The 27,880-nt window shown below is 49.1% G+C and overlaps 1 protein-coding gene and 1 long non-coding RNA gene across 2 annotated transcripts in view; one reads left to right on the top strand and one right to left on the bottom strand.

Moving 5' to 3' along the window:
* LOC122934742 (oocyte zinc finger protein XlCOF6-like) overlaps positions 1-27,880 on the bottom strand; it is a 398,458-nt gene that overhangs the window by 146,819 nt on the left and 223,759 nt on the right. The gene's annotated exons all lie outside the window — the stretch shown is intronic.
* LOC122934880 lies at positions 142-27,773 on the top strand. Its single transcript, XR_006388736.1, has 3 exons — positions 142-187; positions 27,478-27,616; positions 27,729-27,773. It is a non-coding gene; the product is annotated as an uncharacterized LOC122934880 (long non-coding RNA).

Raw genomic sequence — 27,880 nt, 5'->3', positions numbered from 1 at the left:
ACCCGAACTTATCCTAACAAGTTCTATTATAGTGCCTGCAGGACCTGTGATGATGTCATGGTCATGTGATCAGTCACATGAGGGGAGGAGTAAAGCAGTAAAGGTTTCTCACTGTGCAGCACTTCCTGTCATGTGACCAGTGTGACATCATCGCAGGTCCTGCAGCCCCAGGAGGTGAGATCTGCAGGTCAGTTATTGGTTTGATTCAACCTTATTGTCATTACACATGTGAAGTGCAGGGTAACGGAATACAGTTCTACAGCATCTAATCAGAAGAGCAAAGGGCAGCAGTGCAACAAGTTATATACAGATAAGGAAAGTGTAAAAAGTAGGAATAGTTATGGACAGATTATGTACAAATAAGTTATGTATACAGGTGTCTATGTGGGGAAGAAACTGTTCCTAAACCTGCTGGTTTTAGCCTGAAGGGTCCTGTATAGGGATGAGCGAACCCGAACTGTATAGTTCGGGTTTGTACCGAATTTTGGGGTGTTCGTGACACGGACCCGAACCCGAACATTTTCGTAAAAGTTTGGGTTCAGGTTTGGCGCTTTTTGAAACTGCAGTGGAGTAAACACCTTAAAACCAAGGAAGTCACTCAGGCTCCCCCTGCTACCTCTTCTGCTGCTGCCGCCTCGGCCTCTTCTGCTGCTGCCGCCTCGGCCTCTTCCTCCGCCTCTGGAGGAACGTTGGCACCTGCCGCCCAGCAAACAGGGGATGTACCACCAACACCACCACCTCCGTCACCAAGCGTCTCAACCATGTCACACGGCAGCGTTCAGCTCTCCATCTCACAAACATTTGAGAGAAAGCGTAAATTCCCACCTAGCCACCCTCGATCCCTGGCCCTGAATGCCAGCATTTCTAAACTACTGGCCTATGAAATGCTGTCATTTAGGCTGGTGGACACAGACAGCTTCAAACAGCTCATGTCGCTTGCTGTCCCACAGTATGTTGTTCCCAGCCGCCACTACTTCTCCAAGAGAGCCGTGCCTTCCCTGCACAACCAAGTATCCGATAAAATCAAGTGTGCACTGCGCAACGCCATCTGTGGCAAGGTCCACCTAAGTGGTAGGCAATTAAAGAGTGCCGTGTTTGTGTGAGGGGAGGCGGGGCTTTAACTATTTAAACCTGGCTCTCCTGCCCCCACTTGTCGGTTCGAATGCTTTCGGATCGGCTCGTGGGTTGGCATCCGTTCCAGAGAAGTCGTGTGTCTCCTGGTAGTTCGCGTGGTCAGGTGCGTCGGGCTCATCGCTGCTTTAAATAGGTAGGCCGGGTGGCTGCCCACCCGTCTCGTTATGTATGCTATACCAGGCTGCCGCCCGTTGCTATCTGTCCCCAGCCCACCTATGTTGGCTCCGTATTTCCACTCAAATGCAGCGTCCCCCAGGCAGTGCTACACCCTCCTCGGTCGCCCCTCACCTGTGGCCCTCTGCAGCGAGTTCATTCCCGCACTCATGCGCCGCTCACCGGTTTCACAGTGCGGCTCACTGGCTTCGGCGCTCCAGCAGGTTCCGGCATGTAGATAGGGCGACACCTACAGGCCATGTCCGGTACTGCAGTCAGGAGCAGGGCTCTGTTCTCACACCAGTTCTAGGCACACTGGGGCAGGGGGCAGGCGTCAGGCCATTGAATGCAAAGGGAGATAAATAAATAAGAAGGGAAATGAATAAATAAAGTAATTGGAAACGAGAAAAAAAAAAGGAAAAGGGGGGTATTACATGTACAGATGTAGTGCCACACAATTAGTAATAGCCCACCGCGTTCGCAGCCGCGTCGCCATGATGATTGCCACTACACCTCGGGCGTGTAACCTGGTCGCCCACATCCGATACGACACGTTGGACGTTAGGGGGTCGGTACGGGGCGCGGCCACGACATGCTGGTTCGTAGCTAGGGGGCAGTTGCGTGGGTGAGGGGTTACTCAGTCGGGGTTCGCTTACTCACATGTCTGTCCTTGTCTATTCAGGTCCGCAGGTGGTTGGCTACTTTGCGATACTGCAGGGTTTGTGGCTGTCATGGCCGCCAGGTGAGTCAGGTGTGGTGCGCAGGCGTGGTCCGCCCCTTTACTCCTCCGTGGGCTGGGGGACTGGGTATGGTGGCCTATCTATGCTCAGGCCGCTGACGCATGTCTGCAGGGCGGCACCTACAGTCGTGGCCTTTGGTGGAAAAAGTAAAATAAAATCATCTGTCACGACTGCAGACTCGTTATAAAGCCCTGCCACGACTGCAGGCATTAGTCTGTCACGACTACAGACTCGTTTATAAAGCCCTGCCACGACTGCAGGCATTAGTCTGTCACGACTACAGACTCGTTTATAAAGCCCTGCTACGACTGCAGGCATTAGTCTGTCACGACTACAGACTCGTTTATAAAGCCCTGCCACGACTGCAGGCATTAGTCTGTCACGACTACAGACTCCGTATATAGCCCTGCCACGACTGCAGGCATTCGTCTCACGTCAACAGACTTGTGAGGTAATACTACCACGTCTACTGGCAATGATCCGTTACCGCTACTCTCGATGTAGGGTCCCCTCACGGCTACTGGGGCTAGTCGGTCACATCCACAGACTCGGCTTGCACTCCCGTTTGACTACAGGCACTTGACGGGTATAGCTACGGGAAAGTGGCATCACGTTTACGCACTCGGGTCAGCCACGGCCTCGGAGCTCAGCCTTCACGGTCACAGTGAGGTCCGGTCAGGCCTCAGTCTCCCAATGGGTTCCAGTCACAGTACACCCTCAGCCGTGCCGTTGTCAGTTTAGCCGCTTCACCCGGCCACGATCATAAAACTCTACGGGACGTGGACCTCCTCACTGACTGCTGACTTCAGAATCCCTACCCGGCCAGGCCTTGAGACCTGGCAGCGCTTCTGGTCATGACCGTGGGCGCCTTCGGACCTTAGCCACGGGTGCTAGGCTTTCCCCCCTGGGGCAGATCTGGCCTTGTCTGGCCAGTAGGTAGTTGTAAGCTTTGGTGTGGTTACTTGAGTTGAATTTCTTTCAGTAGGGAGATGTCTCAGGAATTTCTACCGGAGGGGTCCTCGTCTTCTCGGGACAGCGGGGAGCAGCAGTCCGTGCGGTCGGCGGAGTTGCCGATAAGGTCGTGGACCGTCCCTAAGCTGACGGCAGAATTGTCAAGAAGGGGGATTCCGTTCCCGGCCTCCGCGAGGAAGGCTGAACTTTACCACCTTCTGTCTGCACAATCGGCGGCTCCTAGTCGAGAGGAGGTTTCCCTTAGTACCATTCTGACTTCCCTCATGCAGCTGCATGCTGCTATCAACGTCATGGGTGCATCTGTGTCAGATATGCAGGCTAGACTGGAGACTGTCGAGGCCCGGCCTGCAGCGTTCGATACAGGAATGCAGACGGTGCCCGTCGCCAGTTCATCAGCCTCCGCAGTGCCGGGTGGGTCCAGCTTTTCTTCTACGATAGCACCATCCCACTTTGTACCTGCTAATATCCGGCAGGAAATTCTGGAAGGAAAGGACGTCAATCTGGCGTCTCTTCTCGTGCCAGCACACAAAGCCCCGGACAACAAGACCATATCCTGCAGAGAGGTCTCTGTTGTGCTCAAGTCTAGGGACACAAGGCTGAACAGGAAACTAAATGTGGCCGAATTTGTGTTGGCGTTCAGCCTTTACCGGGATGTGGTGTGCTCCGTTAGCCCCCTTAGGAGGGAGGAGTTTGACCTGTATTTGTTTAAAGTAGTTGATCTAGGCTACAAATATGGAGGCACTACCTTCTTTGATTATCACCGCTCCTTCTCGGCCAAGGCAGCGGTCACACTTGCTCAGTGTAAGCAGGTCATAGATTGGTCACAGATGGATACAGAGTTGTTTTGCCGTCACTTTGCGGGTTTGAAGGCTCCAACTTGCACTGGTTGCGGTTCTTACGCCCACACGGCCGGCTGGTGTTCAGAGAGCGGTAGCGCAGCTGGGCCTTCCGTAACTAGCGTTCTCCCCACCCAGCCGGCTAGTAGGCTTTCCATGTCCATAGACAAGTTGGGTCGCCCGGTGAAGTACCTCGGCAAGTCACCGTTATGCAACAACTTTAATTATGCGATATGTCACTACAATCAATGCAGATTGTTGCACCTATGTACCCTGTGTTTCAGGGCCCACCCCCGCGTCGCTTGCACGCAAAGAGGGGGGAGTCACGCATGACTAAGCGTGGTTAACGTGGATCTCCTCGCCTGTTTCCTAGCCGGACATCCAGACTCAGCTTGGGTACAATTTGTGCTCAACGGTCTGCGGTACGGCTTCCACACAGGCTTGCTTGCCCTTCCTCAAGCCCTGCATGAATGCAGGAACTTTTTGTCAGCTACCAGAGATCCCGAGACGGTCACGCAGTTAATCCAACTCGAGCTAGACAAGGGTTATGTGATCGGCCCAGTGCATAAGCCTCCGTTCGATTGCTGGAGGGTTAACCCGGTCGGTGTGGTGACTGGCAAGTTTTCCAATAAAAAGAGGTTGGTTTACGACTTGTCGGCCCCACATTCCTTACCAGTCCCCAGTCTGAATTCGTTGATCCCCTCGGACGAATTCTCCATGAGATACGCCTCTATCGATGAGGCTATTGAGGTCATACTCAAGTTCGGGAGAGGGGCCTGGTTATCCAAGGCAGATATCACAGACGCCTTTAAACTGCTTCCCATCCAGCCAGAGCTCTGGCAGTGGCATGGGATTAAGTGGCAAGGGCAGTACTACTTTGCCAGCAAACTGACCTTCGGGTCCAAGTCTAGTCTGTGGCTATTTGATCAGTTGGCGAGCGCTTTGCATTGGGTGTTGTCAGATGTCTTTAGGGTCAGCCATGTCACCCATTACCTGGACGACTTCCTTCTTATCGAGCCCCCGGCACGGCAGCCTCAGGACCTACAGCGCTTGCAGACGGTGTTTTCAGATCTTAATGTGCCAATAGCTTCCCATAAAGTAGAAGGCCCCGACACCACCATTACCTTTTTGGGAATACGTTTAGATACAGTGCGCTTGCAAGCGAGTCTCCCACCTCATAAGTTAGACAGGATTAGGCAGGTCGTGCATAGGTGGGCTCAAGTGAGAGTGGCTTCCAGAGCTGACCTGCAATCCCTGTTAGGCATGCTCAACTTCGCCATGCTTATTATTCCCCAAGGTAGGTCCTTCATATCCAGGCTCTTGGCGCTACTCCCGCAGGCCCGCGCGCAGGACGAAATGGTACGTTTAGGTCCAGAGGCCATGGCTGACCTGGTTATGTGGGACAGGTTTTTGAATCACTGGAACGGTGTGTCACTCTTCGTTCCGGTGGTCTCGAACCAGTCTCCAGTAGTCCACACTGATGCCTTGTCGTCAGTCGGCTTCGCCGCACTGCACGGCAACCATTGGTTCGCTGGTCCTTGGCCGCCGGAGGTCGCGTCCATCCCAGGTTTCTCTTCATGTTCCGCCTTGTTTGAGGTATATCCCTTGGTGGGGGCAGCAGTGGCCTGGGGCGAGCTGTGGAGAAACTGCACGGTCCTATTCGTCACTGACAACACGGCAGTTGTGGACATTATCATGAAGGGCAGGTCTAGTTCCAAATTGGTCATGTCATTCGTGAGGAGGTTCGTCTGGCTATCTTTGATGCATAATTTTCGTTTTATATGAAGACACATTAGTGGAGACCGCAACGTCGCTGCAGATGCCCTGTCCCGCCTTAATTTTCCACTTTTCTTTTAGGTTTGTCCAGGGGCAGATCGGTTGCCAACGCCAATTCCTCACCAGTCCCAGCTGCGCTTGGACTAGTCTCCCATCTCACCATAGCTAAGAGACTGATGGCCAATTCCTTGTCCAGTAATACTTTGAGGGCTTACAAGACAGCTTGGCGCCTGTTTCAGCGGTATGAGAACACCTACCCGGCTGCTGGCCTGGGGCCTATCACTCACCTATTGGGCTTCATTGGGTTTTGCCACTCTCAATTAAACCTGGCCCATAGCACGGTGAAACTATACCTGGCAGGTATTCAGTATCACTGGTACATGCTACATCCGGACCTACCGTCACTCTTCTCCGCCCACCCTATCAAAGCGGCGTTGAAGGGTTTGCGCAAGATGTCTGTTGTGAGGCGACATGTGCGTCAGCCATTCACTGGCAGCTTGTTCTGGTCAGTGACAGACAAACTGCAGTGTAAACCGTTCGGGCTGCAGGTAAGCGCTCTGGTAGAAACAGCCTTGTACCTGGCCTTCTATGGATTCCTCAGGCCAGGCGAGCTCATGGGCACCAATACGCCGGCTGGGTGCTTGCAGAAAGGTCAGCTCATCCGGCGCGGGTCCATCTATGTCCTTACTTTGGCCTCGTCCAAGACGTCACGGCTGGGGGAATCGGTGGAGGTCAGATACTTCCCTACGGCCAACAGATGGTGTCCGGTGCAGGCCCTGGACGCTTGGCTACGTAGTATTAAGTCCAAGCCGGCAGGTTCTCCCTTACTTGAACTAGGCAGTGCCCGGCTAACCACCACGGCATTTCTTAGGTACATTCGGATTTTGTTGACAGGTTCAGGGGTCGATCCTCTCGCGATCACAGGACATTCCTTTCGCATTGGCGCTGCAGCTGCGGCGTCCATGCATAAGGTGCCAGTACATGTCATCAAATGGTTGGGTCGTTGGAGTTCCGCGTGTTACATGCGATATATACCGGATCCTCAACACGAAATGTCACTGGCTTTCCGAGCTTTGGTTTTGTAGTTTCTGTTATTAAAGTCTTTTCAAACTCCTATGCATGGTTCTTTTGGCCCCTTTAGGCTACCCTTCAATAAGCAGTTCCGGCACAACTCTGCTGCTTCTAGGTGGGGGGGGGGGGGGGAGTATAGGCTTAGGTAGGGTATCCTCTCGTCATGAGCCGATCCGAGCACAAGTGGCAGGCAATTAAGAGTGCCGTGTTTGTGTGAGGTGAGGCGGGGCTTTAACTATTTAAACCTGGCTCTCCTGCCCCCACTTGTCGGTTCGAATGCTTTCGACCCACCCAGGAGCCCTCCCTTCTTTTCAGGACTCATCATTGGTGTGGCGCCCTTTAGGCTACCCTTCAATAAGCAGTTCCGGCACAACTCTGCTGCTTCTAGGTGGGGGGGGGGGGGGGGAGTATAGGCTTAGGTAGGGTATCCTCTCGTCATGAGCCGATCCGAGCACAAGTGGCAGGCAATTAAGAGTGCCGTGTTTGTGTGAGGTGAGGCGGGGCTTTAACTATTTAAACCTGGCTCTCCTGCCCCCACTTGTCGGTTCGAATGCTTTCGACCCACCCAGGAGCCCTCCCTTCTTTTCAGGACTCATCATTGGTGTGGCGCCCTTTAGGCTACCCTTCAATAAGCAGTTCCGGCACAACTCTGCTGCTTCTAGGTGGGGGGGGGGGAGTATAGGCTTAGGTAGGGTATCCTCTCGTCATGAGCCGATCCGAGCACAACCACAGATACGTGGACCAGTAAGCACGGCCAGGGACGCTATATTTCCCTAACTGCACACTGGGTAATTGTAGTGGCGGCTGGGCCCCAGGCGGAGAGCTGTTTTGCGCACGTCCTTCCGCAGCCAAGGATCGCAGGGCAACATTCTTTCTTTGTAGCCTCCTCCTCCTACTCGGCTTCTTCCTCCTCCTCTTCTTCCACCTGCTCATCCAGTCAGCCACACACCTTCACCACCAACTTCAGCACAGCCCGGGGTAAACGTCAGCAGGCCATTCTGAAACTCATATGTTTGGGGGACAGGCCCCACACCGCGCAGGAGTTGTGGCGGGGTATTGAACAACAGACCGACGAGTGGTTGCTGGCGGTGAGCCTCAAGCCCGGCCTGGTGGTGTGCGATAATAGGCAAAATCTTGTTGCAGCTCTGGGACTAGCCGGTTTGACGCACATCCCTTGCCTGGTGCATGTGCTGAATTTGGTGGTGCAGAAGTTCATTCACAACTACCCCGACATGTCAGAGCTGCTGCATAAAGTGCGGGCCGTCTGTGCGCGCTTTCGGCATTCCCATCCTGCCGCTGCTCGCCTGTGTACGCTACAGCGTAACTTCGGCCTTCCGCTCACCGCCTCATATGCGACGTTCCCACCAGGTGGAACTCCACCTTGCACATGCTGAACAGACTGTGCGTGCAGCAGCAGGCCATAGTGGAGTTTCAGCTGCAGCACGCACGGGTCAGTCGCACTGCGGAACAGCACCACTTCACCACCAATGACTGGGCCTCCCATGTGAGACCTGTGTGCCCTGTTGCGCTGTTTCGAGTACTCCACCAACATGGCCAGTGGCAATGATGCCGTTATCAGCGTTACAATACTACTTCTATGTCTCCTTGAGAAAACACTTAGGGCGATGATGGAAGAGGAGGTGGCCCAGGAGGAGGAGGAGGAGGAGGAAGAGGGGTCATTTTTAGCACTTTCAGGCCAGTCTCTTAGAAGTGACTCAGAGGGAGGTTTTTTGCAACAGCAGAGGCCAGGTACAAATGTGGCCAGACAGGGCTCACTACTGGAGGACGAGGAGGACAAGGATGAGGAGAAGGCTGGGAGGAAACGCAGGACGATGATGATACGCCTCCCACAGAGGACAGCTTGTCCTTGCCTCTGGGCAGCCTGGCACACATGAGCAATTACATGCTGCAGTGCCTGCGCAACTACAGCAGAGTTGCCCACATTTTAACATGTGCGGACTACTGGGTTGCCACCATGCTGGATCCCCGGTACAAAGACAATGTGCCCACCTTACTTCCTGCACTGGAGCATGATAGGAAGATGCGCGAGTACAAGTGCACGTTGGTAGACGCGCTACTGAGAGCATTCCCAAATGTCACAGGGGAACAAGTGGAAGCCCAAGGCGAAGGCAGAGGAGGAGCAAGAGGTCGCCAACGCAGCTGTGTCACGGCCAGCTCCTCTGAGGGAAGGGTTAGCATAGCAGAGATGTGGAAAAGTTCTGTCAACACGCCACAGCTAACTGCACCACCACATGATACGAAACGTGTTAGCAGGAAGCAACATTTCACTAACATGGTGGAACAGTACGTGTGCACACCCCTCCACGTACTGACTGATGGTTCGGCCCCATTCAACTTCTGGGTCTCCAAATTGTCCACGTGGCCAGAGCTAGCCTTTTATGCCTTGGAGGTGCTGGCCTGCCCGGCAGCCAGCGTTTTGTCTGAAAGTGTATTCAGCACGGCAGGAGGCGTCATTACAGACAAACGCAGCCGCCTGTCTACAGCTAATGTGGACAAGCTGACGTTCATAAAAATGAACCAGGCATGGATCCCACAGGACCTGTCCATCCCTTGTGCAGATTAGACATTTATAACTACCTCCCCTTAACCATATATTCTTGTACTCCAGGGCACTTCCTCATTCAATCCTCTTTTTTTTATTTTCATTTTACCATTATATTGCGGGGCAACCCAAAGTTGAAAGAACCTCTCCTCTGTCTGGGTGCCGGGGCCTAAAAATATCTGACAGTGGCCTGTTCCAGTGTTAGGTGACATGAAGCCTGATTCTCTGCTATGGGACTTCTCTCCTCTGTCTGGGTGCCGTGGCCTAAAAATATCTGACAGTGGCCTGTTCCAGTGTTGGGTGACATAAAGCCTGATTCTCTGCTATGACATGAAGCCTGATTCTTTGCAATCGGACCTCTCTCCTCTGTCTGGGTGCCGGGGCCTAAATATCTGACAGTGGCCTGTTCCAGTGGTGGGTGACATAAAGCCTGAGTCTCTGCTATGGGACCTCTCTCCAATTGATATTGGTAAATTTTTATTTTTATTTTAAATCATTTCCATATCCACATTTGTTTGCATGGGATTTACCTACATGTTGCTGCCTTTTGCAGCCCTCTAGCCCTTTCCTGGGCTGTTTTACAGCCTTTTTAGTGCCAAACAGTTCGGGTCCCCATTGACTTCAATGGGGTTCGGGGAGAAGTTCGGATCCCGAACCCAAACATTTCCGGGAAGTTCGGCCGAACTTCTCGAATTCGAACATCCAGGTGTTCGCTCAACTCTAGTCCTGTAGTGCCTTCTTGAGGGAAGTAACTGGAAGAGTTTATTGGCAGGATGAGAGGAGTTCCTAAGCATGATGCGTGCCTGACGTAGACATCTCTTCTTGTCAACATCCTCAATGGCAGGGAGTGTCGTCCCTGTGATGCGTTGGGCGTTTTTCACCACCCCCTGCAGCGCCTTGTGGTCAGCAACAGAGCAATTCCCATACTAGACTGTAAAACAGTCGGTCAGAATGCTCTCTATCGCACAGCGATAGAAGTTACCCGGTGTCTTCTCTTTCCTGAAGTCCACAATGAGCTCTTTTGTTTTGCTGGTATTCAGGAGCAGGTTATTGTCGGCGCACCACACAGCTAGGTGCCTATAGTCAGACTCACCGTTGTCAGTGATGAGACCAATCGCCGTGGTGTCATCTGCAAACTTGATGATGGAATTGGATCCATACCTAGGCCTGCAGTCCTAGGTGAAAAGGGAGTAGAGGAACGGGCTCAGCACACAACCCTGTGGAGTAGAGGAATGCGTTTGGCACACAGCCCGGTGGAGTAGAGGAGCGGGCTCATCACACAACCCTGTGGAGTAGAGGAATGCGTTCGGCACACAGCCCTGTGGAGTAGAGGAACGGGCTCGGCACACAGCCCTGTGGAGTAGAGGAACGGGCTCGGCACACAGCCCTGTGGAGTAGAGGAACGGGCTCGGCACACAGCCCTGTGGAGTAGAGGAACGGGCTCGGCACACAGCCCTGTGGAGTAGAGGAACGGGCTCGGCACACAGCCCTGTGGAGTAGAGGAACGGGCTCGGCACACAGCCCTGTGGAGTAGAGGAACGGGCTCGGCACACAGCCCTGTGGAGTAGAGGAACGGGCTCGGCACACAGCCCTGTGGAGTAGAGGAACGGGCTCGGCACACAGCCCTGTGGAGTAGAGGAACGGGCTCGGCACACAGCCCTGTGGAGTAGAGGAACGGGCTCGGCACACAGCCCTGTGGAGTAGAGGAACGGGCTCGGCACACAGCCCTGTGGAATAGAGGAACGGGCTCGGCACACAGTACTCCTATTACTTCGATAGGCAAATTGGTGAGGATCCAGTGTGGGGGGCAAGCATAACTTGAGGTGCTCTAGGACCAGTCGCTCAAAGCACTTCATAATGATAGGCTTGAGTGCTACATTTCAATAGTCGTTCAGGCACATTGGTTATGAGTGTTTTGCACTGGCACAATAGAGGTGGCCTTGAAGCACGCTGGTACTACTGCCTGGGAAAGCTACAGGCTAAAGATGTCAGTGAAGACCCCTGCAAGCTGCTGAGCACATTTTCGAAGCCAGGTCCAGGAATGCCATCAGGGTCAGCAGCCTTGAGAGCGTTGATAATGCTCAGCGTGTTATGGACATCTATAAAGGTGAGAGTGAAGGTATGGTGGTCAGAGGGTAGGGTTTTGGCAAACTTTTCCTTATTGTCCTTATCAAAATTAGCGTAGAAGTCATTTTGCTCATTGAGGGAGGACACAGTCTTTGCTGTCAGTGTGGAATTGCTGAGCTTATAGTCAGAGTTGGCCTGAATGCCTAGCCACATGCGTCGTGGGTCAGAGTTGACAAATTCTTGCTCCACTTTAAGCTTGTAGCTGTGCTTGGCCTTCTTGATGCCCCTCTTCAGGTCTGCCCTTGATGTACTATAGGCCTGAGCGTCACCTTCTCTATAGGCAATGTTATGTGCCTTTAGTAGAAGCCGCACTTCTTTGTTCATCGGAGGATGAACAAGGCACTTCCTTGTTGGTCAGGGGATGTGTGACTTGGTTCTGGGTTTATTAGAATAGAGCTGTTCTATAGCTTATATATAGCAGGTCCAGCCAGGACCCGGCTGCACTGGCTATATAAAGTCTCTTCTCTGCTCACACAGTCTAGAGTTCAGAAGGGGATTTCTCCTCAGACATGTTTGCTCTCCTTCTGGAATATTATGAGACCCCAGATTCCTGTAAGAGTGGCTGTTCTCCTGGGTTAGAGCTGTCTTCCATCACACAATTTTCTGTGATATCGCTAGGATATAGAGTCAGTGTGTGATCGGTGGGGAAAACCTCTTCTAGATGAAGGGGCTGCAGCGCTGTGTCCTCTCCTCACTGTCCCTGCACAGTGGAGGCCGGATCTCTAATGAGCAGGAACTGTTGAGAAGATTCAGTAGTAAAGCAGCTCTGCAGCCCCTTCATTCTCAGGATTAGTGGGGTCCTGATAGAGGCGAGCCCCCACCTACCGCACAGTGATGACGAGTCCTAGTGATTATCACGGTCTCTCCAGTGACAGGGGTCAGGAGATCTAAGAGACTGGCGTTTCACTTTGTTCAATGTTGTTGCTGGTCATGACCACACCTCTTGTCTCAGGTGTAGATTAAGTGGTCATTCACACTCCTGTTTAGTCTGACCTCAGCCATCATGCTATGAGGTTGTTGGCTCCTTTTGGACCGCATACTTCCTTTATTTCTTGTTTGTTGTACTTCCCCAACTTTTTGGTATTAGGCCTGAGGGGGTCTCCTGTTCTTTCAGCTGGAAAGGAACAGGCCATCCGTTGTCCTGACACTATTTCAGGGCCCTGTTAGGGTGAGATAGGGCCTAGTTTCCTTTGTATGAAAATTCCTACCTTCAAGGTCTGTTCATGCTGTCAGTAGTCAGGGCTCTGATTAGGGACTCGCTAGGTGTGACCATCCCCCTATTTCTAGTTTCCAGCCTAATACCTTTCCCCTCCCCCTCTGTGTTTGGTGTGGAGTTAGTTCCCACACCACGCCATGACATTATCAACCGCCGCAAACCGTCATTTTTGTTTGTGTCAGTGAGGCTATGGACACTATTTCTGCACTGGCTGGACAATTGCAGGGTCTGTCTTTGGAGGTAGCCGACCTCCGCATGCAGATCCAGGGATCACAGGCTGCTGGTGCCCATAGTAGTTACCAGGCCTGTCCTGAACTTAAGGTTGCACTTCCGTATCGATTTTTTTTTTTGGGGGGAAGCGATAATTTCATTTGGTTCAGAGAGTCGTGTAAATTGTACTTTAGAGCCCCTTTCACACGAGCGAGTTTTCCACACTGTTCCTAAGGCCTCTTTCACATGAGCGTGTCGGATGGGTTCAGGGTTCTTTTAGTGAAACTCGCACCATTTTGCAAGCAAGTTCAGTCAGTTTTGTCTGCGATTGGGTTCAGTTTTGTCTGCGTGGGTGCAATGCGTTTTTCACACCCGTGATAAAAAACTGAAGGTTTACAAACAACATCTCCTAGCAACCATCAGTGAAAAACGTATTGCATTCGCACTTGCTTCCGGATGCAATGCGTTTTTTACTGAAGCCCAATTCACTTCTATGGGGCCAGGGCTGCATGAAAAATGGCCCCTTTCACACGGGCGAGTTTTCCACGCGGGTGCAATGCGTCAGGTGAGTGCATTGCACCCGCACTGAATCCAGACCCATTCATTTCTATGGGGCTGTGCACATGAGCAGTGATTTTCATGCATCACTTGCGTTGCGTGAAAATCACAGCATGTTTTATATTGTGCATTTTTCACGCAACGCAGGCCCAATAGAAGTGAATGGGGCTGCGTGAAAATCGCAAGCATCCGCAAGCAAGTGCGTATGCGGTGCGATTTTCACACACGGTTGCTAGGAGACGATCGGAATGGGGACCTGATCATTATCATTTTCCCTTATAACATAGTTATAAGGGAAAATAATAACATTCCTAATAGAGAATGCATAGTACAATAGGGCTGGAGGGGTTAAAATAAAAAAAATAAAAAAATGTAACTCGCCTTAATCCATTTGCTCGCGCAGCCCGGCTTCTCTTCTGTTTTCACCTTTGCTGTGCACAGGAAAAGGACCTGTGGTGACGTCACTACACTCATCACATGGTCCGTCGCATGATCCATCACTATGGTAAAAGATCATGTGATGGACCATGCGATGAGCGCAGTGACGTCATCAAAGGTCCTATTCTTCAAAGAAGAAGACAGAAGAGATGCTGGCTGCGCTAACAAGTGTATTAAGGTAAGTTAAATTATTATTATATTTTACAATCTACACAACCTTGAACCCAAACCTGAACTTCAATGAAGAAGTTCGGGTCTGGGTACCACATTCAGTTTTTTATAACGTGCGTGCAAAACGCATTGCACCCGTGCGATAAATACTGAACAACGGAACGCAATTGCAGTCAAAACTGACTGCAAATGGGTAACTACTCGCGCGGGTTCACCGCAACGCATCTAGATCCTATCCGGACACCCTCGTCTGCAAGGGGCCTTTAGAACATGCTCAGTTTTTCACGCAATGCAGAACTGATGCGTGAAAAAAAACCGCTCATGTACACAGACCCATTGAAATGAATAAGTCGGGATTCAGTGCGGGTGCTATGTGTTCACGTCACGCATTGCACCGCGTGGAAAACTCGCTCATGTGAAGGGGGCCAAAGAGTTGGTATTATCATTTCGTTGCTTAAAGGGGACGCTCAGTCTTGGGCTTTTTCTCTACCGACCGGATCACTGTCCCTCCGGTTGGTAGATTAATTTTTCAGAGCTCTAGGTCTTATTTACAATGACCCGGATTGGATCTCCCTGGCCAAGACCAGGTTATGTGGTATACTGCAGGGAGATCGTTCTGCAGAAATCTATTGCTCTGAAATTAGGAGATGGCCTACGGCGTGGAATGATCCAGCTCTCCATAGCCAATTTTGCCAGGGATTATACGAGAAGATACAGGACGCGTTGACTTTTTACAAAAATCCCGAGTCATTGGAAGCGGCTACGTCCCTTGCTGTACGTATAGATAGACACCTGAGAGATCTAAGTTCCCTCACTCTCAGGACGAACTATCATATAATATGGCGGCTTCCTCTGAAACTCTGGGTGGAGAGACTCCTGAGTTTATGCCTGGTGAAAAACCTATGCAGTTAGGGGGAGCTACCCCTGGACCTACTTGCAAGAGTGTTAGGCCTCTTGCACACGAGCTATACGGATTAGGTCCAGACGCGTTCAGGAAAACTCGCACCATTTCGCAAGCAAGTTCAGTCAGTTTTGTTTGCGATTGCTTTCAGTTGTTCAGTTTTTATTGCGCGGGTACAATGCGTTTTGATGCGTTTTTCACATGCGTGATAAAAAACTGAAGGTTTATAAACAACATCTCTTAGCAACCATCAGTGAAAAACACATCGCATCCGCACTTGCTTGTGGATGCAATTAGTTTTTCATGCAGCCCCATTAACTTCTGTGGGGCCAGCGTTGTGTAAAAAACGCTGAATATAGAAAATGCTGCCATTTTCACGCAACGCACAAGCGATGCGTGATAACCAACGCTCATGTACACAGACACACTGAAATGAATAAGTCCGGATTCATTGCGTGTGCAATGCGGTCGCGTCACGCATTGCACTCGCGCGGAAAACTCTCTCGTTTGAAAGGGGCCTTAGTCATAAGAAGCGAGTGTTTTTTCTGTGGAAAAAAGGGACATTTTGTTAATGTTTATCCTCATGTTCAGCGTCAAGGTAAAAACAAAAGAAAAAAACTTCGAATTCCCATCTTATTCTTAGTGGTGTGGGTGGGGAGTCAGAGAACTTACTTTTGTCTTTTACTAGTAATAACCTATTTCTCCTGTCTGCCGAGTTGGTGCTAGAGTCCAAAACTGTGGGAATTGAGGTGTTCATTTGACAGTGGGGCAGGGGTTAACCTAGTCAATGCTCAGTTCCTTTGTATGTATGGGTTGACAACAAGTGCTTTACAGAAAAATATTTCAGTGTTTGCAATAGACTCCGCACCACTTACTGAGAAATGTTTGTCACAGATGTTGCAGGACATCCGTTTAAGAGTGGGTGATTTTTATCAGGAATCCATTTTGTGCTTTTAGCTGGAGGGTCTGCCTGCTCCGTTGGTGTCACAACCAGACAGCTGAGAAGCTCTGACAGAAGCTTTTCTCGAAAAAACTCTCCTCCGCGGAGAGAAATTACGATGTGGGAGATAGGGAATTGTTGGCCATCAAGTTGGCTTTTGAGGAATGGCGCCATTGGCTAGAGGGAGCCAGACACCCTATTACCGTATTTACTGACCATAAAAATCTGGCCTACTTGGAGTCAGCCAAGCGTCTGAACCCGAGACAGGCCAGATGGTCTTTGTTCTTTTCTAGGTTTAATTTTGTTGTCACGTTCCGCCCTGGGGTTAAGAATGTGAAGGCGGATGCCCTGTCACATTGTTTTCCGGGAGGCGGGAATTTTGAAGACCCGGGTCCCATTTTGGCTGAAGGTGTGGTGGTCTCTGCTCTTTTTTCTGAATTGGAGGCAGAGGTGCAGGCAGCCCAGTCCGAGGCTCCTGATCTTTGTCCTCCTGGGAGGTTGTTTGTGCCTCTCGCTTTAAGACACAAGATTTTTAAGGAACACCACGATACGGTCCTTGCTGGGCACCCGGGGGCAAGAGCCACACTGGATCTCATTGCTCGGAGATTCTGGTGGCCTGCGCTTCGTAAGTCGGTTGAGGGTTTTGTGGCAGCCTGCGAGACTTGCCCTCGTGCCAAAGTTCCTCATTCACGGCCATCAGGTCCTCTCCTTCCCTTACCCATTCCTTCCCGTCCTTGGACACATCTGTCCATGGACTTTATAACAGACCTGCCTCGTTCCTCAGGGAAGAATGTGATTCTGGTGGTGGTGGACCGTTTTAGCAAAATGGTGCATTTCATCCCTTTTCCTGGTTTGCCCAATGCTAAGACGCTGGCGCAGGCATTTATTGATCACATTGTCAAATTGCACGGTATTCCTTCAGACATAGTCTCTGATAGGGGCACGCAGTTTGTTTCCAGATTCTGGAAGGCTTTCTGTTCTCGCTTGGGGGTTCGGTTGTCATTCTCTTCTGCTTTCCACCCGCAGTCGAATGGCCAGACAGAGCGCGTCAATCAGAATCTGGAGACATATCTGCGCTGTTTTGTGGCGGAGAATCAAGAGGATTGGTGTTCTTTTTTGTCCCTTGCTGAGTTTGCTTTAAATAACCGTCGTCAGGAGTCCTCTGATAAGTCACCATTTTTTGGTGCATATGGGTTTAATCCGCAGTTTGGGACTTTCTCGGGAGAGGGGTCTTCTGGTTTACCTGATGAGGACAGATTCTCCTCGTCTTTGTCATCTATTTGGCAAAAGATTCAGGATAATCTAAAGAGCATGAGTGAGAGATATAAGCGTGTGGCAGATAAGAGACGCGTGCTTGGTCCGGACCTGAATGTTGGTGATCTGGTGTGGTTGTCTACCAAGAATATCAAATTGAAGGTTCCCTCCTGGAAGTTGGGTCCTAGGTTTATTGGGCCTTACAAAATCCTGTCTGTCATCAATCCTGTTGCCTACCGTCTTGATCTTCCTCAGACTTGGAAGATCCATAATGTTTTTCATAAGTCCTTATTGAAACCTTATGTTCAACCCATTGTACCCTCGCCTTTGCCTCCTCCTCCGATAATGGTTGATGGGAATCTTGAATTTCAGGTCTCTAGGATTGTGGATTCTCGTCTTGTCCGCGGTTCTCTTCAGTACCTTGTTCATTGGGAGGGTTATGGTCCTGAGGAGAGGATGTGGGTCCCAGTGACGGACATTAAGGCCTCTCGTGTCATCAGGGCTTTCCATAGGTCCCATCCTGAGAAGGTGGGCTCTGAGTGTCCGGAGTCCACTCGTAGAGGGAGGGGTACTGTCACAACCAGACAGCTGAGAAGCTCTGACAGAAGCCTTTCAGAACCTCCTCCTTGAGTTCTCTTTGTTGTGCTGTTCAGTTCCTCATCTCATTGGCCTCTCTCAGCTGTCATGTGGTTGGACTGATTGCTTCCCTTTAAATTCCTCCCCGTGGTGCATTACTGGGCGGCTTATACTACTTCCTGGAGTGTGTGTGCATGCTGATTTTGTTTTCCAGTCTGCTACAAAGTTAAGTGCTGAACATTTATCTGTTATTTTCTGTTTGCTGGATCCCAGGTGACCCTGACTCCCTCCGTGTCTGGTGTAGGGAGCCGGTGGTCGTGTCCCCTCACTATTGTAGGGTGTTCAAGGGTTATATAGTCGAGGTATGTGGATATGCAACCATCCACCTCTGGGATCTTTGCATAGGCTGAGCAGCCAGGGAAAGTCTCAGGTCTTGTGCAGGGGTCTCCCTTTTGGTTCCTTAGCTTTGGATCCACTCAGTCATATATGCATGTTGCTTTGTTTTGTTTCCTGTACACCGTCCGTGACAGTTAGTTCTGGGTTTACCATGGTTTAACAAACGTAATCCTACCATTGACTGGCAAGCAAGACAGATTCTCGATTGGAGTTATTATTGCATGGACAACTGCCTTAATACATCTGTTTATGTCTTGACCTTTAACGCTGTACCCTCCTTCATTTCAGATTTTTCTGATGTATTCTGTGAGAGTGGTTGCCAGGGGTTACCCCCACATTGGGAATATGATTGTCTTATCAGTCGTATTCCCGGAGCGAAGTTGCCTAAATCTAGGCTATATAAAAGCTTTCTGAACCCAAAAGAGCAGCCATGCGAGAGTATATTGCCAAGAGTTTGGCTAAGGGACATATTAGACCTTCCAAGTCCCCAGTGGCGTAAGGGTTTTTCTTTGTAAAGAAAAAAGACCGAACTCTTAGGCCATGTCTGGATTTCTGTAAGCTCAATCGGATTACGGTCCGTGATCAGTATGCCCTTCCTTTGATTCCTGACTTGTTTAACCAGATTGTCAGTGCCAAGGTGTTCTCCAGGTTGGATTTAAGGGGGGCATATAATCTGGTCAGGATCGAAGAAGGGGATGAATGGAAGACGACGTTTAATACCCCAGAGGGTCATTTTGAGAGTCTGGTCATGCCGTTTGGGTTAACGAATGCTCCTGTGGTTTTCCAACATTTTATTAATGATATCTTTTATCATTTGGTGGGGAGGTTTGTTATTGTGTATCTGGATGACATACTAATTTATTCTCCAGACATGGAGACTCATCAGGATCACGTGAGACTTGCAGATCCTATGAGAGAATAAATTGTATGCTAAGATGGAGAAGTGTGTATTTGCAGTTCAGGAAGTGCAATTCCTGGGCTATCTGCTCTCATCTTCAGGTTTTAGTATGTATCCAGAGAAGGTCCGTGCTGTGTTGAACTGGGATCGACCCAAAAATTTGAAAGCGCTTATGCGGTTTTTGGGGTTCACCAACTACTACCATAAATTAATTTTGAACTACTCGTCTGTTGTTAAACCTTTAACGGACATGACTAGGAAGGGTTCGGATGTCTCAACCTGGTCTGATGCATTACAAGCCTTCTCAGTGGTGAATGAATGTTTTGCTTCTGGTCCTATGCTGGTGCAACCAGATGTGTCACAGCCATAGGCTGACACATCCGAGATGGGGGTAGGAGCAGTCTTGTCACAGGGTCCTTCATCTAGTAAATGGCGTCCATGTGCATTCTTCTCTAAGAAACTCTCGGCCGCAGAAAGAAATGATGACGTGGATAATAGAGAGTTATTGGCCATCAAATTAGCTTTCGAGGAGTCGGGTCATTGGTTGGAAGGAGCAATTCATCCTATTACTGTGCTTACGGATCACAAAAATATGGCTTACCTGGAATCGGCTGAACGACTAAACTCAAGGCAGGCTAGATGGTCGTTGTTTTTTACCAGATTTAATTTCGTCATCTATTGCCCTGGGGTCAAGAATGTCAAGGCTGATGCTTTGTCACGTAGCTTTCCTGGGGTGGGGGGTGATTCGGAAGATCCAGGTCCAATATTGTCTGAGGGGGTAGTTATATCCGCTCTACAGTATATCCCGACCTTAAGGCAGAGGCCTATGGAGATGCTCCGGATTCTTGTCCTCCGGGGAAGTTGTTTGTTCCTTCTGAATGACGTCACAAGGTGTTCGAGTAACATCACTGTACGGTTCTCACAGGAGACCCTGGGATCGGATCCACTGTCGATCTCTCGTAGATTTTGGTGGCCGGGGTTGCGTAAGTGTGTTGAGGACTATGTGTCTGCTTGTAGTACTTGTGCACGTGCTAAGGTGACACATACTCGGCCTTCCGGATCTTTACTTCCGTTGCCCATCTCGTCCCGACCTACCTTCGACTCATTTATCCGTGGATTTTATCACAGATTTACCTAATTCTTCAGGAAAAACTGGGATTTTGGTGGATGTTGATTGCTTTAGTAAGATGGCGCACTTTATAGCATTGACTGGTCTACCTAATGCTAAAACTCTTGCACAAGTGTTTGTCGATCGTGAAATTACATGGTATTCCTTCTGATGTGGTGTCTGATAGAGGAAATCAGTTTGTTTTCAAATTCTGGAAGGCATTCTGTACTCGTCTGGGGGTACAATTGTCCTTCTCTTCGGCCTTTTATCCTCAGTCAAACGGACAGACTGAACGCACTAACCAGAATCTGGAGACTTATTTCAGATGTTTTGTCTCCGAGAACCAGGAAGAATGATCTTCATTTTTGTCTTTAGCTGAGTTTGCCATAAATAACCGTAGACAGGAGTCCACTGATAAGTCTATGTTTTTTGGGGCATATGGGTTTCACCCGCAATTTGGCACATTTTCTGGTACGGAGACTTCTATTATACCGGAGGAGGAATGCTTTTCCTCTTCTTTGTCATCTATTTGGCGGAAAATTCAAAATAATCTTAAAAAAAATGGCAGCAAGTATAAACGTGTGGCTGACAGGAGACGTATGAATGGTCCGGACCTGAGAGTGGGTGATTCTGTGTGGCTGTCCACAAGAACCGTTAAGTTGAAAGTACCTTCCTGGATGTTGCGTCCAAGGTTTATTGGACCATATAAGATCACTGCCATTATTAGCCCGGTAGCCTTTCGTCTTGAACTTCCTCAGGCTTTGAAAATTCATAATGTGTTCCATAAGTCGTTGTGGAAGAGATATGTCGAATCTGTCGAACCGTCCTCCTTGCCTCCCCCCCTGGTCATGGTGGATGGTGATCTGGAATTTCAGATTGCCAGGATAGTGGACTCCCGAGTTCTCTGTAGATTCCTCCAGTATCTCGTTCACTGGAGGGGTTACGGACCAGAGGAGAGGATGTGGGTTCCAGCGACCGACGTCAATGCTAGTCGTCTGGTAAAAGCCTTCCACAGAGCTAATCTGGATAAGGTAGGTCCTGGGTGTCCAGATGCCACCCGCAGAAGGGGTGGGTACTGTCACGGTCTCTCCAGTGACAGGGGTCAGGAGATCTAAGAGACTGGCTGCACGTGATGTTATCTGACAGTCCTTTTGGTTTCACTTTGTTCAATGTTGTTGCTGGTCATGACCACACCTCTTGTCTCAGGTGTAGATTAAGTAGTCATTCCAACTCCTGTTTAGTCTGACCTCACCCATCATGCTATGCAGTTGATGGCTCCTTTTAGATGTTGGAAGAGCTGGTCTTAGTTCTCCTCTGAGTTCCTGCTCGTCTGCATTCTTCGGAGTTAAGTGTCTTTCTTTGTTTGTTGTATTTCCCCTACCTTTTTGGTATTAGGCCTGATGGGGTCTCCTATTCCTTTAGCTGGGGAGAAATTGGCTATCCATTGTCCTGACACTATCTTTAGGGCCCTCTTAGGGTGAGATAGGGCTTAGGTTTCTGTGTATGAACATTTCTGCAATCAAGGTGTGTTTATGCTGTCAGTAGTCAGAACTCAGATTAGGGACTCACTAGGTGTGACCATCCCCCTATACCTAGTTTTTAGGCCTAATGCCTTTCCCCTCCGTCTTCTGTGTTCGGTGTGGAGATAGTTCCCACACCACGCCGTGACAGTGATAGAATCTCACGTTATGTGATGGGAATAGCGCTTTAATGCTGATGGTATTGCGGGTTGAGTGATGGCCGCAGTGATTGGGGTTTGCACAGTTGAGGGTAAATAATTGCACACAAATGTGATAGTAACAAACCTGCAGCTGTGAGAACAGCAGGACAAACACCGGATCCATCACTGACCCCAGGGCAGAACACCAGAGATTAGAGGAAATTGGCAACTGACAAGACAGACACAGGACTTCTCTTTAGCCCCTTCCTGACCTGTGCCGATCATGTGGGTCTGTATTATAGAGCTCTTCTTCTATCACAACCAGTCAATACTGACCATGGCATCTAAGTGGTGAGACTAAGGTAGAAGGCTACCTGTCAATGTAAAACTCAAATCCCTAAAGAAAATGCTAAATAAATCACCATATCCACAATAATACAAGCTATAAAGTTATTGAGGGGTATCTATTAATGTGGTCATGCCACTATTGTGGTGTTAAAAAATTGTAGATGATGATGCAAACCATATTTGTGTCATAATTTGCAACTTTTTGAGCTTCTCTCCATGTTTCTGAAGTGACAACAAAAGGGGTGGTACATAGCAGAGGGGCGTACCTAGAGCATCATGTTACCCAGGGGCGTACCTAGAGCATTTGGCACCCGGGGCGAACCCTTTGTTTGGCACCCCCCCCCCAAGAAAGTTAAGAAAACATGCACAAACTTTTTTCAATGTTTTCAATAATATTTATTACAAATTTTCGGATCCGCAAAACACATGCGGACGTCTGAATGGAGCCTTACAGGGGGGTGATCAATGACCTCCGTCATTGATCACCCCCCTGTAAGGCTCCATTCAGAGGTCTGCATGTGTTTTGCGGATCCGATCTATATATCAGTGGATCCGTAAAAATCATAACGACGTCTTAATGGAGCCTTACAGGGGGGTGATCAATGACAGGGGGGTGATCAATGACAGGGGGGTGATCAGGGAGTCTATATGGGGTGATCAGTGGTTCATAAGGGGTTAATAAGTGACAGGTGGGGTGTAGTGTAGTGTAGTGGTGTTTTGTGGTACTTTACTGAGCTGCCTGTGTCCTCTGGTGGTCGATCCAAACAAAAGGGACCACCAGAGGACCAGGTAGCAGGTATATTAGACGCTGTTATCAAAACCGCGTCTAATATACCTGTTAGGGGTTAAAAAAAATCACATCTCCAGCCTGCCAGCGAGCGATCGCCGCTGGCAGGCTGGAGATCCACTCGCTAACGCTTACCTTCCGTTCCTGTGAGCGCGCGCGCCTGTGTGCACGCGTTCACAGGAAATCTCGCGTCTCGCACATCTGCGTTAGGCGGTCCGGAGGTGGTTAATAAAATAAAAACCTGCACCCCCTTAAAAAAAATTACTTTCCATCTGCACCAAAAAGAAAAAAAATCCAAATCCCCATCAATAAAATGAACAAATCCTGCACCCCCCCCCTTAATTACACCCTCTCTTTTCCCCACCTTAATTACACGGTACACCCCCCCTTAATTACACAATTATTTACTTTACTCGTGTATCACATTTATTTTGATGATGCCCGCCGTCCGGCCGTCCGACCGCTGGTATAATGGATGGATCCTTCTTCTGATCCGTGAAGGCGCGGCGTCAGCGTCGTGACGTCATCACGTCATGTTGCGCGCCGCCCGCCGCCGACTGTGCGCCATTTCATACAAAGAGACTTAAGACTGACACCAAAACCACCGCCAATGACACATTCCCCCCCGTAATACTCATACCTTCAGCTGTGTGAGCACGACAAGGTCAGGAAAGACCGCCATTCACTGACAGCAAACAGAGATCTTGTAAGTGATGAAGAACTGATAGACAGTAAACATTAGAAAGTTGCACAGTGGTTAATGCCCACTAGAGCGCCGCTGGGAGGCTTACCTAGGGCCAGAGAGCAGGTGAGGAGCAGGACAATCCCGGGGTACAGGGTGGCACATTTGCCCACAGCGGCCATGGCATGTAAATTTGCAGACAGCTGATGCATAGTGCAGCACCTTCTTCTCCAGAGCTGCAATCACTGCACTGCACACGCCTAACTGAGCCTCATAGTCCACAACACAATATCAGTCTATTCGTCCAGCTGATTACCCCCCAGATACAAAGCAGCCCTCCTAAAGTTATCCCCAGTCTGTGCCCTGACTACTTAACTTCCTCTTTCGCCAGAGGAGCCCTTATGCCCCCCTCCCCGGGAGGATGATGCTAACCCCCGGCCCCTACGTCCCGCCTCTGCCTCACTTCTCCCATAGAAGTGCACACACTGCACCCACCCCAGCTGATCACTCCCTGACCTCAATAATCCCAGGGCGCACGCGCGGCCCGGTTTCCCCCGCCGCTGCTCATTGGCTGACTGTTTAGCCTCAGCAACAGCGACACCTGGTGTTCATATCGCGAACTGCAACTCACATTATTTTCGCATTGAGTCGACATAACGGCAGCAGCCGTAATCGTTCTAAGCCAGTCAGATAAAACATAACGTCCACCGGACCGAAGCCGGCGCCTGGCGGAGTCGCGTCGCAGCAGTGGATGGAGCCGGGGACGGGTGACTCCGTCAGGCACCCCCCTTGTGAGTGGCACCCGGGGCAGCCCGCCCCCCCCCCTTGGTACGCCACTGATGTTACCAGAAGTCGATTGGAGAGAACAATGTAAAGAAGGCTGGAATATACCAGAGTAAGTGGTGGACCTCTGGGATGTCTGTGAGTGTGGATGTGGCTCTAGCTCGTATATATATGCGCCAGTGCTGTATATAGTATTTGTAGATTAGATTAGAATAGATGTACAGTACAGACCAAAAGGACACACCTTCTCATTCAAAGAGTTTTCTTTATTTTCATGATTATGAAAATTGTAGATTCACACTGAAGGCATCAAAACTATGAATTAACACATGTGGAATTATATACATAACAAAAAAGTGTGAAACAACTGAAAATATGTCATATTCTAGGTTCTTCAAAGTAGCCACCTTTTGCTTTGATTACTGCTTTGCACACTCTTGGCATTCTCTTGATAAGCTTCAAGAGGTAGTCACCTGAAATGGTTTTCACTTTACAGGTGTGCCCTGTCAGGTTTAATAAGTGGGATTTCTTGCCTTATATATGGGGTTGGGACCATCAGTTGCGTTGTGGAGAAGTCAGGTGGATACACCGCTGATAGTCCTACTGAATAGACTGTTAGAATTTGTATTATGGCAAGAAAAAAGCAGCTAAGTAAAGAAAAACGAGTGGCCATCATTACTTTAAGAAATGAAGGTAGGTCAGTCAGTCCGAAAAATTGGGAAAACTTTTAAAGTGTCCCCAAGTGCAGTCACAAAAACCATCAAGCGCTACAAAGAAACTGGCTCACATGCAGACCGCCCCAGGAAAGGAAGACAAAGAGTCACCTCTGCTGCGGAGGATAAGTTCATCCGAGTCACCAGCCTCAGAAATCGCAGGTTAACAGCAGCTCAGATTAGAGACCAGGTCAATGCCACACAGAGTTCTAGCAGCAGACACATCTCTAGAACAACTGTTAAGAGGAGACTGTGTGAATCAGGCCTTCATGGTAGAATATCTGCTAGGAAACCACTGCTAAGGACAGGCAACAAGCAGAAGAGACTTGTTTGGGCTAAAGAACACAAGGAATGGACATTAGACCAGTGGAAATCTGTGCTTTAGTCTGATGAGTCCAAATTTGAGATCTTTGGTTCCAACCACCGTGTCTTTGTGCGACGCAGAAAAGGTGAACGGGTGGACTCTACATGCCTGGTTCCCACCGTGAAGCATGGAGGAGGAGGTGTGATGGTGTGGGGGTGCTTTGCCGGTGATACTGTTGGGGATTTATTCAAAATTGAAGGCATACTGACCCAGCATGGCTACCACAGCATCTTGCAGCGGCATGCTATTCCATCCGGTTTGCGTTTAGTCGGACCATCATTTATTTTTCAACAGGACAATGACCCCAAACACACCTCCAGGCTGTGTAAGGTCTATTTGACCATAAAGAAGAGTGATGGGGTGCTGCACCAGATGACCTGGCCTCCAGTCACTGGACCTGAACCCAATTATATCTGTGCACTATGAATAATCTGTCCCTGAACTGCTCAATAGTAATTTTTGGTGAATAAAGTCTTTCCTAAACACTGTCCCTAGTACTTGTAACGCCTCTCTCTGCAACTTTACTGTAAAAGGCTTGGCATTATGGGTGATCCCTCATTGCTAGGGTTCTTACTTCCTCTTTCTCACTTGTGCAGCAGCCATTTTAGAAAAAATATGATTCGTTACCACCGAGCGCGAGGAAATTTGACTTTAGGGCAAATCGAATTTTTCCTGAAATACAGATAGAATTCGACTTCGTCAACTTCGATTCGCCCATCTCTGAATATAATAATTAAAGGAGATAAAAGCCAATCAATACTTAATTATGTTTTTCTAATTCTGAATTATTTTTCAACAATTTGTGCTCCTGTATGGGATTGGCTTTGTGAGAGGTTATCTCTAATCTCTAATCTCTATCTCTATCTCATTCGCCTTGCTGTTAATTTTTGGATCTTGACCAGCATCCGGGAGGTTCGCGTGACTGCACTTCTGTTTTTTCTTTTTTTTTTTTTTTTAAGCAATACTGATGGATTATTGACCAAATGCTGACCGAGTGAAGGCAAATGCTCAAAAGACAGGATCCATCTTTTGGGTGGTTATTGTTCTGACTGACAAGAGGAAGGGTAAAATAATCAGTAACGTCAATACGAACTTACTGTTGACACCCTCTCCCCTCAGGGGGGCTCCACTTGTATAAGCGTTTAATAAAACAGGTTCTGTAGACATCTATGTGGAATCAGCTAAAGATGATGTAAAAGGAGTGCGCACTTTCACGCTACAGTAGGATCTTGGGCCTCTGCACGGTTCTTTATACCTGGCACTGACATTGACCTGAGTTCTCACTTGAGTTATTTGGTCAATTTTTGCCTCGTAACTGCCCAAATAAGTGAAGTGTTTAGTGATTCTAAGAGTGACGCCTGTCATGTGCGTGTCATACGGACAGTATTGTTTCACTACCCCAGCAGACTCCCTATGCGTGTTACTGCAAGGCACAGTGTTCTACACCACTATACAGGCTCTCTGCAGCCAGAAAATAGCATTTTTTTTTTAACGAGCTTCGCCGCAAATAATTTTATATAGAATCTTTTTGGAAAATTCGGTGAAGCGGCCGAATCCATATTTTGAGAAATTCGCTCTCTCTAATTAATGTCTATAATAAAAAAAAACATAACTTATCCATTTGATCGCAATATGTCACCACGCACGAGATATCGCGTGGGATCGTCAATCAAGATGGCGGCAGGCTCTTCGCATTCAAATGGATGAGGTAAGTATGACTTTTTTTTTTACCTCACTTCAGGGAAAATTGATTTTTTACCACGAAGCATGAGGAAATTCGGCTTTGCGGTGAATTGAATTTTCCCTGACATTCGCTCAACACTACCCATTTATAAAGAGATTTATACTCAAAATAAAGATTAGATCTGGCTGCTGTATGTGGTACACTGCCGATGTGTGTCCTGTGTAACACTGTATTTACTACATGGCACAGGCGGCTGAGTGATATGTTATTATCACCAGTCTATGTAAAAAAGAGTTAGATAGCTAAGTACACTATTGGTAATGCCTTTATAATTCTTAATTTGTAAAACACTTTACTTGACATGTTCTTCCAAATGTAATGCGCTCTCAATTCTCCTTGATTTCCACCATTTTCTTAGGTACAGGACTCCCTAATTTTTTTTAAAGACAATGGTCCTTTCCATCGATGACCCACCAAGGATGGAGAAGGACAGCAACCACATGGCTGCAATGATATTAGACCTCACCCTGGAGATCATCTCCTTGATAACTGGAGAGGTGAGAGTCTCACATGACATCACTCTTATCTCTAGTAATAAAACAGCGAAATGACTGGAAAGGTGAAGGATTCTTAGAATCTCTGTAGTGATCAGCGTCTCCCCATACATAGGATTACACAGTAGTGAAGAAGTCGTCTGGTGAGTGTGTGACACCCCGTTTGTCAGGAGAATGGAGCAGGACCCAGAGCCCCATCACCGAGCCTCCACCTCATTCCCTGATACATGAGCAGAAGATCCTAGAACTTACCACCAGGATCACTGA

Source organism: Bufo gargarizans, chromosome 4, assembly GCF_014858855.1.
Source record: "Bufo gargarizans isolate SCDJY-AF-19 chromosome 4, ASM1485885v1, whole genome shotgun sequence".
Taxonomy (NCBI): domain Eukaryota; kingdom Metazoa; phylum Chordata; class Amphibia; order Anura; family Bufonidae; genus Bufo; species Bufo gargarizans.
The sequence above is the reverse complement of the archived record's forward strand: the minus strand, read 5'-3'. Positions and strand labels throughout refer to the sequence as shown.